Here is a 12,751-nt window from a genome sequence, read left to right as displayed (position 1 = left end):
ACGAGATCAAGCCCCCACGTCTGGCTCTGTGCTGACAGTGTGGAGCCTGCTTGGGATTCTCTCTCTCCCTCTCTCTGTCCCTCCCCTGCTTGTGCGCACGCTTGCTCTCTCTCTTTCTCTCTCTCTCAAAAATGAATAAATTTTGAAAAATAAAAACTTAATAAAAAAAACTTTAAGAATGAGACCCCTGCTGTGGCAAAATCAAGCATTTGGGTGCAGAGGAAAAATAGCCATGCTATTGTTCCGACATATTCAAATTCCCAAGTTTCAGCTATAGCTCTAGATAAGAATTTAAGTAAGCCCTTATTTTATAATTAAAAGGAGAAAAGCTAGCATTATCTGCATTTTTCTCTGTCTTACGCTGGCTCTTAATTTCTCAGACCACCCCTGAGTCAGGATAGTTATTTTAGAGCCTCCCGGGCTCTGTGGTAAAAGTCTTTAATTGGACGTATTTTCCATCTCATTTGTCCTTTTTGCCCTTCGCTTTGCCTGTTTTATTGAGGGAACCAACATTATTTTTAGTGGCTCCCAACTTGACACTTCACTAGTACAGATGTGTCAAGTTGCTATCTGATCTTTGCAGAGTCATGTGGCTCCCGGTCCAGTTCTGATGGGAAATCTGACACAGTCTGTGATCATGCTGTAATTTTGACAAGAGAAATCTAGCTGAAAACACCATTGTCTCCATGCAAATAACCTAGAATGTCTCCCTCCCTTCCATCCATAAAAAATGGTTATGCCAGCTTGAAGGATAGAGCCTTAGAGAGGATGAGGCCTTATGCTAAAACAGCTAAACCAATGAGAAATTTGTACTTTATCTGCTCAGGATGGCGACCTTCAGGCCCACAAACTCCTATTGCTTATCATTGTATATACATTTGCATTTTCTTAAAAAACATAATTTCTATTGTTTTTCTAACAATAGAAAGTCCATAATTCAGTTATATAGCCAGCAAACTGAAAGTCTGGGACTGGAAGCAAAGAATTGGTGCTGAGTTTTAGGATTTAGGGCCTCAGAAAATAAAGAGTGAGAGGGAAGTCATCAGTAGAATGATAGATGGGCTGATCCGGGATTTCCTCCATAGTTGTAAAGACTCCATAATTTCACAGTCTCGTCAATGATCTTTTTTTCCCCTGCGATGGCCACTCAAACATGGGCATGTGGGGAGTTTGGAATTATTCACTGGAGCTTTAAAAAAATACACAGTATTTATCTTAACTTTCGCTTGTGCCCAACTTCACAGCCTAATTTTGACACTCTCTACCTGGAGATAGAATCAGGTCACACAGGTAAGATTTACTAAACAAAAAATGTTCTTTAAAAAAATGAAATATCTGCCTTTTATTCTTGATACAGCACAGCCTTTTGTTCATACTCAAGATCACCTTAGAAAAGTTGGTAGATTGTACTTAATGAAACTTTGTGGAGAATGACAGAGTTAAAATGTCTCAATTCTTTTATTTTTATCAGTAGAAAAGCACAGTTTATTCGAGCCCATTCACTTCACAGTTCCAGAGCCTTTTGTCTATACATCATTCCCTTTATTAAGGGCTTTACAATCCCTCATTCACAAAGTGAGTATTCCTATTCTTCCATTTTCAGATTGAAAGCCAGCAACACAAGATTTTGTACTGCAATTTCTTATTATAGAATATATGTTTGTGTTCACCTACAAGAATACCACACTTAGTGATTCCTTTTCAATTAAGCAACAAAGAGTATATAATATTCCTATAAAGGGATTTTTATTAAACAAAAATATCACTAAATAATAAGTGTTATAACAAATTTTGCAATGAGAAAGAAAAGTTCAGAAAAATGATGCATAAGAGGCTTATTAACACTTTAGTTGCAACCTGGAAACTGTTCCCTGGTAGTTTATCTTGGAAAGTATGGCAAAGTGACAAGAGCATAAGATTTTTAAAAAGAAAACCTTAATTATGGGTTATTATTATTATTATTATTATAGGATGACTATGTTCATTATTTACATGACCTCACCTTGACTTCTCATGCTTAAAAATCCTTATCTACCCACAGGATAGAATAAACGTATAAAGCATCATAAACAGGCAAGTTACTTGAATTCTTTTTGCAGTATTACAAAACAAAATATCTTACAAATAGAAACATGATATTGGGCTCCATTTCTGAACTCAAAATGTCATCTTTCATGAAATGTGTGTATAGTGTATATGTGTGTATATAATGTATGTATAATATGTATGTAATGTCACTTCTGGGAAGGAAAAGAGTCTTCAACTATAACACAGTAGAAGGGATACTGTTTATTTAGTCTAAGGTACCAGAATCTTGCCAGTTGGGATTCAACTGGTCCAGATACAGATCCACAGTGACACACAGATTTCTTTAGTAAAATGCCTGTACCAGGACACCAAGAACTGAACTGAGAACAACGGAACTCACATTCTGAAATGTACAACCATAGACATCTCCGCATACCATCAACAACAGTGTGGACAATTACAACTATCAGTGATCCCAGGGGTGTGATTACATGGTCAGTGATCCACAGGGGTGCTCCGTCATTAACTTCCTCCCCGACTTCCACTCACTGAAACTTAATGGGGCAGGGGAATGTTTTCATGTTCTACGTTTCCATGTTTCTGACTAAATGATCTTCTTGCATCCTGCTTGCTCTTGTTTCAGACAGCGTTGCACTGAAGCAATTGCACCCATATGTCTTTTCCCTTAAAGCAAATAGAAAAAAATTCCAAGTCTCTCTGGAATTCTTCAAAGTTCAGACTTCAAAGAGCAAAGTCCTCATTAACCCTATTGCTAAGGAGATTGCTTCCTCCAACAGATCCAGAAAAATGCCACTGCCATTTACTTCGATTTAGAGTGACTTCTCCCCCCATTTGCCCTGCACTGAAACTCTCTATTTCTGAGCTCTTTGTTCAGCCCATGTAGGCTGTTACACTGTGATATGTGAATCATTCTTTTTTATTTCTTTTTCTTTTTTTTAAATTCTTACCTTTGGGAGCAGGGGAAAAAAATCCTTATTAGTCTCATGGGCAAAGGCTCTCCCTTTGGGCAGAAAAAGGATGCCAAGACACCCCTAATTGCACAGCCTAAGGCTGTATTATTTACATCTTCATGCCTTCTGTCATAGAGGCTACATATGTCTAATTTTTAAGAGATAAGAATCCTAACGTTGGAAAAAAATTGCCATGAAACCATTGAAAATCAAATGTATAATAATAATAATACTTAACAGCTATATTCTTAGAAGTTCAAGTGCCATAAGGAAAAAGAAAATATTTAGATACCCTCACACTATTAAAAAATAAATATTAAACAAATCAAAAGAAAAAATTAAGGAAAACTTTGCTGGAGAATGCCTCTTTTTAATGCCAATGTTATAGCTCTCTCTCCAATAAAGCACCTTATGTTTAGCCAAACGCAGGCCAATATCTATTTTATAAAAATCAATTATTAGCAGCTGTTTCATTTAGCCTTAGTTCAGGCCAAGAACACAGCATTCTACTTTGCGGCTTCTGTTTCAACTTGAGGTTTTATTATATTTTATTTCCATCTTAATGTCTTACTAAATTGCATCTATTTACCTCTTATGTTTCTCTTCTGTGCCCAGTATATTGACAACTAAGCTATTTGCCATTCTTGCCCAACACTACAAAAAGTTACATACAATTTAAAGGCTTTAAGAACCCTTCGAGATTAAAGCCTAGCAGAAAACTCTCTCCAGATTTGCGTTTTACAATCCATTATTTATTATTGCTGCTGCCCTCTCTGAACATTGTTCTTTATGTACCGCTGTGAGCAATATACATAGTCCAAACTCATTATCTTTCTCCTTTTGTCTATCCAAACCTACACCCAAGAGAAGATGCTCATTTTCCATACTTGAGATGATGCCTGTGTGACCGGCTGAACAGCAGATCTGTTTCTAAGTACCCAACTTCTAAGCCTGAAATATATAGATCCATGTCATTCATTGCAATTCATACATAAACCATTTCTGCTTCTGATCCCTCCAGCAGCCCGGTGTTGGAATGAGTTGTCCCAGAGAGAAGATAATAAATGAAACATCAGACAAACTGCTTTCCCACTTTCTTGGCTCATACCAATCTTTACTGTTCCAAACACTCCCAGTGTATATTTACCGAATCAGATTCAAGACACAGAGCTCTCCGAAATGCTCACCATAAAGAAGACTTTCTCCCTTTTACTATTTCTAAAAGTAACATGTTTTCCCTCTGAGTTTCTTTTATTTATTGTTGGGGGAAGCACAGACGAGTAATTGTCTTTTCCAAACCATGAAATGTGTATCGCCCAACAGTCTGAAAAATAAGAAAATGAAAATAAAGGTCACAAGATAGAAAGAGAACACAAAAAATCGATTCGGGAAACATAGAGTACATCATTTTAATCTGCTTTACGCAGCTACTGGCCAGAACTCCTAGATGTCTGTCTTACATACCAAGTTACACAATCTTCCAAATACCATTTTGAATAGGGAATTGCTACTATCTTGGTTTTTTTTTTAGCTGAAAAAAGCTGTGGTTCAATTTAAACAAAAAACAGTCATTATGGAGCTAATACAGCTGTCAAAAGTAGAATGCTACATTTAAAATTAACTTTTAGGAAAAGATTTAAGATACTTTAAAGACAAATGTATTTGCCCAGGTAGTGAATTTAGGAAATGAATATTATGAATAAAATTATTGCCCATAAAAATAAAATATTTTGGCCCCTCAATAAAAGTTATACAATTATCTGGATATCATGCTGTGACTGGAACAGAATTCAGTAAAATAAAACTTTTTATACATTATTTTGAATATGAATGTCTGTCATTACTCTATTATTTTTAATAAAAATTAAATTATATAAAATTATATATAAAATATACATTTATATAAAATCTAGGTGAAAATTAAAACGATTATAGTTTCTTTCTATAAAATATGTTCAACACAAACTGAGTTAATTTACTGGACAACTAAATACCAGAGACAAAGCCAGATTAAATAAGCCAAAATTGAAATGAAATTGACAGCAATCTTTGATGCTCCTGGATTGGTGACTCAGTTGTTTTTAATACATTATATTGAATAATACATTACAATGGTCCATGTTTATTTTTGCTTTGAGTCTCAGAAACTTAAATAGAAACATTTGATTATACATCCATTCAACATCTCTCTCCTTTTTCTCTTCTCTCGCTATCTAGCAAAATCCTAGTAGCTCTTAATGATGTTTAATAAATATACTGTATTTGTCCTCTAAAGTAGTTTCCAAGTAGTGGGCATTTTCTATAAGAAAGTATAGTTAATACAACCCTGTTTTATAAACTAAAACTGTAACTGTCATGATCATTTTTTTCAGTGCTTACCATTTATTGAGCATTTACTATAAACCAGGTACTTTACTAATATTTGCTCCATTTAATGCTCACAGTTACTTCATGCCATAGATAGGACTATTAAGGATATTGAAACCTAGAGAGGCTTAATGACTTAGAGGTAATAAGTCCCAGAACTAGAAATTAAACACATTTTTTTTTCTGACTCAAGATGAAGTTTTAGCAATCAAGGTTAAGGAAACTAAAGCAGTCCTTGGAAAAGGAAAGAAGACTCTGGAGCAGTGTGGAGAAGGAGTGGGGAATTGAATGATGACTTTCTTTGACATCCTTATGCCTTCCTTATGCAGCTCCTTCCTCCACTAAAAGATCATCCATTTAGCTCCAGTAAGTTGGACGGAGCAGTTCTTGCTGTGTTCACTGGGCTCATGCACGTGTTAGGTGGTGTGCTGACCGCTGGCTGGGGCAGCATGGTGACGGAGCCTTGTGGCTTCAGGAGGTGCACTGGTGAACCAGAGAAGCAAGCACTCTTCAAGGTTCTGCTTTGTCCTGTCTGCTAATATCCCATCGGATAAAGGAGGGCGCATGGCGCATACAGAGTCAGAGCGAAAGGGTTCAACCAAACAACATGGCAAAGGGTTTCTGAATGCACAGGGTTGAAGAATTAGGTCCATTAGTGCAATTAATGTCCCATAATCTACAACTTCTAATCTTACTTCTGAGATTCTCTTTCACATTCGGCATTCTAAAGCTATGACTCCACAAAAACGGAGATCTACAGTAAATATAGATGAGGTACCTATTTAAAATGGCCCTCCGGCATTGCCAGGGCTCCATCAGCAAAGAAGCAATTATTATTTGCTTCTCAAAGGTGGTTACTGGACTAGCAGTATCAACACCTTGCAGCACCTTGTTAGAAATTCAGAATCTTGCGTCACACCCCAGGCCTCCTGAATCACAATGTACATTTTAATAGGATATCCAGGTGACTTGTATTAACATTAAAGTTGGGAAAAACATTATTGGATTTATGAATGTGCTCTTAAATTTGTTTTCAATTGTGTTTGCTAAGGAAACAAACTAATACAAGGATTTCTTTTTAAGTTTATTTCTTTTAACAGAGACAAAGAGAAAGAAAGATAGGTAGGGACAGAGAGAGAGAGAGAGAGAGAGAGAGAGCGAGAGAGAAAGAGAATTCCAAGCAGGCTCCACACTGTCTGCACAGAGCCCAATGCAGGGCTCGATCTCATCAACCACGAGATCACGACCTGAGCCAAAATCAAGAGTCAGATGCTGACCTGACTTAGCCACCCAGGTGCCCAAGAAGGATTTTTAACTGTAAGAATGGAAACCAAAAAAGGGGTTTGACTGTCTAGTAATAATCTAATTTTTTAAATAGGTAAGACTTGGCACTTTACCAAAGAATATATACAAATAACCTGTAAACACATGCAAAGAGTGCTATTACCTTTAATTATTAGGGAAAGGCAAGTTAAAACCATACTGAAACCCACCAGGAAGGCTGGAATTCAAGAGGCTGAAAAAGTTTGCCAGGATAAAGAGCACCTGGTGCTCTCATAAAACTACCTTGGAAAGTGATTTAGCAGCTTCTTATAAAGGTAAACTTGTCCCTACCCTATGACGAGGAAATTCTGCTTTGAGGATATACCCAAAAGAAATAAAAGTATATGCCCACAGAATAACATGTACAAGAATGTTCATAGTAGTTTTATTTATAATTACTAAAACTGGAAATAGCCCAAATATCATTAACAGGAGCACAGATAAACAAAATATGGTATATTGATGCAATGAAATACTCCTCAGCAATAAAATGGAATGATCAACAAAGCAGAGATGTATCTTGCTGACATTACATTAGAGAAAAAAGCCAACTACAAGAAAACACAGAGTGTATGATCCCATTTAGCTGACATTCGAGGACAGAGGAAAATGAATGTATGGATATAGAAAGCAGAATGGTGGTCTCCTGCATGGCTGTGGTCACTGCGCTGTGAATTAATCATAAAATAATAGGATCTTTCTACAGTAATGATCAGCTTTTGTGTCTTGCTCTGGCTATTGGTTATACAGGTATATAGATTTGTCAAAATGTATTGAACTTGGCACGTTTTGTAATTTATAGATCAAACATCAATAAAGAAGTGTACATCCCTTCACAGTTCCAAGTCACATACAGTATTTGTAGATATCATTTCATTTGCAACAACCCCAAGGGACCGATACGGCAGGTGTCATCAGGAACTTTACAGATGAGGACATTCAAGCTCAGAGAGGTGGCTTGCTAAAGTCTCTTCAGTGCCTGGAGTTCTCTGGCCGCTCTCTCAGTTTTTTCTTTTTATGCTGTATTTCCACTTTCTCCAGTAGCAAATGGGAGCAGGGCCACTGAAATAGAAGGAGTTCATGGATCCCAAAATGCAGAGAAGAACTTTCCTGCTTGGATAGCACTATCTGAATATTAAGATAGTCTTTGCATGTCACATGTACACTTTTGTCTCTGTCCTGCTGCTATAGAACAGGAGCAAGCTTTGCAAAGAGGGAACTGGAGTAGACCTGGAGAAGAGAGACTATTGTTCTAGGGGAGTGGGTTTCCTTGCCCGGCTGGGAGCTGTTCTTTCCTATTCTTCATCAGAACCAAGAGGGAAAGATAGACATTTTGGACCAGCTCTGAGAGACTAGGGGAAAACACAAAGTGCTGCATCACAGCCCACCTGAAGAAATAATGAAGAAAAGCTGTTGTTGGAGCCTTGGGTCAGGCCGCCAGTGTGACTGGTGATTTCTGTCGCCATGGTGTCAGCAAGAAAACAAAAGCAATAGACAGAAATGTGGCCTGAGTGTCAGAGGTCAGGACAAGACAGGTCAACTTGGACAGAACAGTTTCTCTAGGCTCACAGGCTGCCTCAGGCACCGTATCTATTTCTGGGCCACTGGCTGAGCATCTACACCCACAGTCTTGAAACTAAGGGAATGGTTCATTTGCTGGTGCTGCTTATGTGTGTGTGTGTGTGTGTGTGTGTGTGTGTGTGTGTGTGTGTAATTGATTATTTATCTATAACATATTAAACTGTCCCTTGCAGGAGAGATTGCTGACTAAACAAGAAGGCATCCTTGGCCACTTACCACAGTTAGGTTTTTGTAGTAAATCTGTGTATTGTTCACCCACACTGTTGCTCTGATTCTTCTCAATAAAATCCACATTGGAGCCGGCTAGAGAAAACACATGTATATACAGGGAGGGGAAAGGTGTGAAGAGATGTGTTTCCTGTGATAACTGAAGGGTGGAAATAAACTAGCTCAGAGGTTCTTTGTCCTGGAGTCATACTGCTGTCTTATTTGGAGCTTTAAATAAAACCCCACCATGCGTAGGTCACATGTCCAAGAGATTATAATTTAATTGCTCTGAGGAGATGGAGAAGGGAGAGAAGCATGACTTGCAGAAGTTCCACAGATGGAACTAATGTGCTGTCCAGAGTTAAGGACTACTGAGTTAGGCAGAGGAGAGCAGATGGGTCTTCAAAATGGAAGCCACGTGCATAGACTGGCTCTCCAGGGTGGGTTAGTGCCAACAGCTCCTACAGAAAGAAGGAAAGCACTCAAACAGGTTGTCCCATTTTCAAGTCCAATGACAAGTCAAAGGGAGAGACACCAGAGAACCCAAAGCCAAGAAAGTCTCCCAAAGGAAAATAAAAGATGGCCCCAGCAAGGGCTGTCATTGCTTCAGTCTTTGCTCCTAGCACATCTCATTCTGCTGCCACTTCTTATGGGAAATAAACACCAACCCTAAGGTTGGTGGTATGGAATCTCTGAGTTCGCTATCGCCACACATCCCACTTCATCTTACAAAATGTAAACAGCAACTCTCCCACTTCGAGTCACCTTGATATAAGTTATCCATATAAGCCTTGAGTACCATACTAAAAACATTCACTTAACTGATGCCTCTGTACTGGAAAGTTGCGTACTCCTATCCTGCTAGAAATCAAAAAAATATAAATTATAATAAGATATTCTTAGAATCAGATTAGAGAAGATTAACCAATATAATACCCAGCATTGGCAACAATAAGGGAAAGAGGCTTTTTCATACTCAGATGTTAGAAATCTAACTTTGTAAAACTCTCCTGGGGGACAATTTTATTTTTTAATCTTGAGAGAAAACTTAAAAGTTCAGGAAACACTTAATCCAACATCCCCCTCTAGAAATTTACTCTAAGGAACGAATTGTGGATATATGCAAATTCGTATCAGGATGATCATAACATTAAAACAACCTAAATATTAATAAGGGATTAAGTAATTAAATCATTAAGTCTATTCTATAAAAATATAGAATATTTTATACATCATGTATAAAAAGAGTATTTATAGAATTAATCTATGATTAGACAAACCGTGGGTCATAAAGCAGACTGCACAATAGAATCTTATTTTTGATAAATATATATGCATAGAAAAATAAGCAAAGCTTGACAGAAAACTCTTGGCAGTGACTATCTGGGTGAAGAAGTACTTTCTCCTTCTCTGCAACATCTTTCTGTTATATTTTATAACTTGAATTTAATGTTTTGTTCTCTTTATATAATTAAGACAAATGCATAAGCACAAATAAAGAAAAAAGACTAAACCCTATATGACAAAATATTAATGGTTGAGACGCAATCTTTGCTACTCTGTATTTTCAAGATTTATAACAATGAACACGAATTGCTTTTAGAATAAAAAATGTCCCCAAGTAATTTTAACTGAACATTTACTAACGTAAGGCATTTTAGATTCTTCAAATAATTCAACTATTTTGGCTATTTCATCTCCTTTGCTGAGCCCAAAATTATCTTTTTTAATTAACTGCAAACAAAAACACTATGCATTAACAAAAGCTTATTTCAGTTTAAGGGAGGAATGATTTCATCTTCCACTACTGACAGTCGGTTTGGGTTTCGAGAACTGTCCTTGCCATTATGTGCAGCTTTACAATCTTAGAGCAGAAGCCACTTGGACTTTTGTTCTGCTTAGATATTTCCTTTTTTTTTTTTTTTAAGATTTTATTCTTCATTTAGAAGCAAAAGAAACTTTGTTTTTTCACTCATTTTTTTATTGATTTTTCCCCACATCGAACTGCCCTAGTTCTTGATAACCCAAACCCTATTAGGATCAAGCAATATTCTAATTATGTTCTATCTGCACATCTTCAGGTGCCATTTAGTGCAGGGAATCACATCAAGACATTCCCCTTCAAATTTCACATTCAGAATGAGAAAAAAATATTTTGGGATCTCCAAACCTATCATCTTGAGGTGCCAAAGAGACAGCCTCAATGAACGGGAACAAAAAGGAGGGAAATTAGGAGGATGTCAGTGGTGCTAGAAGACATGTTTCTCCAAGGAGATCCAAGAAGCTGTCTCCACTCTTCTCTCTACAAGGTAGGAGAAGAGGAGTGGTCTACAGCCAGGCGCACAACATCCTTAGGGTCTGTCAAAGACATTGATACACTGCTTGGCTCACAGCACATAATTAGAATTTAGAGGTCATGAAAGCAGAATTCTATAAGAGTTTGAAGGATCCTTCCTTTTCCACATGATAGTTAAAAAAGCACTGCCTCTCATAGCCAACCTGAACAGTTTTGTGGTCGAATTTTACAAGTAAATGAAATCTCACAGCCACCCCATGGTGTCAGCTGTCACCCAAGTCATCACATTCTGCCTGGCAGGCTGGAAAATGAGATGTGGAACAGTTTTCACCAATGACCATTGGCTCATGGGTTCATCAGTCAGTCCTGGTCTCCTACAAAGTGTTCCCAGAGGGGCATTCAGCACTGATATGTTTTCTAAAGGCAAAATTCTATATAAATGGTGGAAAAAGTATCTACCTATGTATCTATCTATCATCTATCTATCTATCATCTATATATCTGTCATCAATCTATGGAGGGAGGGAGAGAGAGAGAGAGAGAGAGAGAGAGAAGGAAAAGCAGCATTATATTGAAATGAAAGTAGCATGCAGAAAAAGTCATTAAACTTTGGGATTATTGCTATGAGCTTCAACACCAGCTTCAAAGAAGGCAACTGTAGAAATATGCTCCGGACACATATAAGCACATGTATGGGTGGCTGAAAAACAGATTTGAGCTACACGAGTCTTACTGCCATACAAACAGGAAGTAAGCTTATTGACAGGAAGAATGTTGTTCAAACATTAAATACTACGTTTTGAAAAACTTAATAGTGAAATATGCTTCTTATATAAAGTTCAGTTTAAAAAGCATCCATTTAAAATAGCACACTAGAGGCGTCTGGTGACTCAGTTGGTTAAGTGTCAGCTCAGGTCATGATCTCGTGGCTCGTGGTTTCGAGCCCCGTGTGGGGCCCTGTGCCAACAGCTCAGTGCCTGGAGCCTGCTTCAGATTCTGTGTCTTCCTCTCTCTCCCTCTCCTCCACTCATGTTCTGTCTCTCTCTCTCTCTCTCTCTCTCTCTCTCAAAGATAAATGAACATTACAAAAATTCTTAAATAGCATGCTAATTTTGAAAGTATACACACAGATACACATGTGTATATGCATTTTTCTATATTTGACATGTATGTGTATTATTTATGTATCTATATTGTGTATACAGGTCTTAAAGGATGTATGCCCAAAATATTAATTCTGGGGTTTTTTCCTGGAAGGTTTAGCAGCAATTGATTCTTCATTTCTTAACAGTCTTCTACATATCTAAAATTCTGTGTAATGAACATGTGTTATTTCATAATCAGAAAAATATTACCTTCTTCTATCATCCCTTCACTTTAGATTGACAGGGAGTTTGAATTCATAATTAATTGGAGAAAGGGAATGAAACTTCATGAAACTTTCTGGTTCATGAAACTTGCAACATGAATGAAAAATAAATACTTTCCATAACATTTATGAAACGCTGATCTCTCTACTTTGTATCTGCAGTTTATTAAGTTGGAAGGCCATGAAAATAATTCATCACCTATTTCAACTACCTCTGCCCAAAACTCATTCAGAAATTTTTTGAAATAACTTAAGCTAGCAATATGAAACTCCAAAGGAGAGCACACATATGAGAGTAAGTTAACAGGTTGTTTTCCTTGCAATGGGGAGATTGACATTCATGAACACACAAATAAATGTAAACTATGACTTTGAGAAATGTCCCTAAAGAGGAGAGGCAGTTTAAGTGAGGTTTAAAAGTATAGACTCACACTGGTCAGAGTGAACAAATCAAGAGACTATAGATGCTGGCAAGGATGTGGAGAAACGAGCACCCTCCTACACTGTTGGTGGGAATGTAAACTGGTGCAGCCACTATAGAAAACAGTGTGGAGGTTCCTCAAAAAACTATCCATAGAACTCCCTTATGACCCAGCAATAGCACTGCTA

At 37.3% G+C, this 12,751-nt stretch overlaps 1 long non-coding RNA gene across 1 annotated transcript in view; it reads right to left on the bottom strand.

Annotated features, from left to right (window-relative positions):
• Nucleotides 1-2,369: 2,369 nt before the first annotated feature.
• LOC115289415 overlaps nucleotides 2,370-12,751 on the bottom strand; it is a 72,608-nt gene continuing 62,226 nt past the window's right edge. The window contains exons 4-5 of the long non-coding RNA XR_003907618.1: nucleotides 4,187-4,323; nucleotides 2,370-2,712 (exon numbers count right to left, since the gene is read on the bottom strand). This is a non-coding gene — a long non-coding RNA (uncharacterized LOC115289415). The remainder of the gene's footprint in view (nucleotides 2,713-4,186; nucleotides 4,324-12,751) is intronic.

The sequence above is a fragment of the Suricata suricatta genome, chromosome 4 (genome assembly GCF_006229205.1).
Source record: "Suricata suricatta isolate VVHF042 chromosome 4, meerkat_22Aug2017_6uvM2_HiC, whole genome shotgun sequence".
In the NCBI taxonomy this organism is placed as follows: Eukaryota; Metazoa; Chordata; class Mammalia; order Carnivora; family Herpestidae; genus Suricata; species Suricata suricatta.
This window is presented reverse-complemented; position numbering and strand designations above follow the sequence as displayed.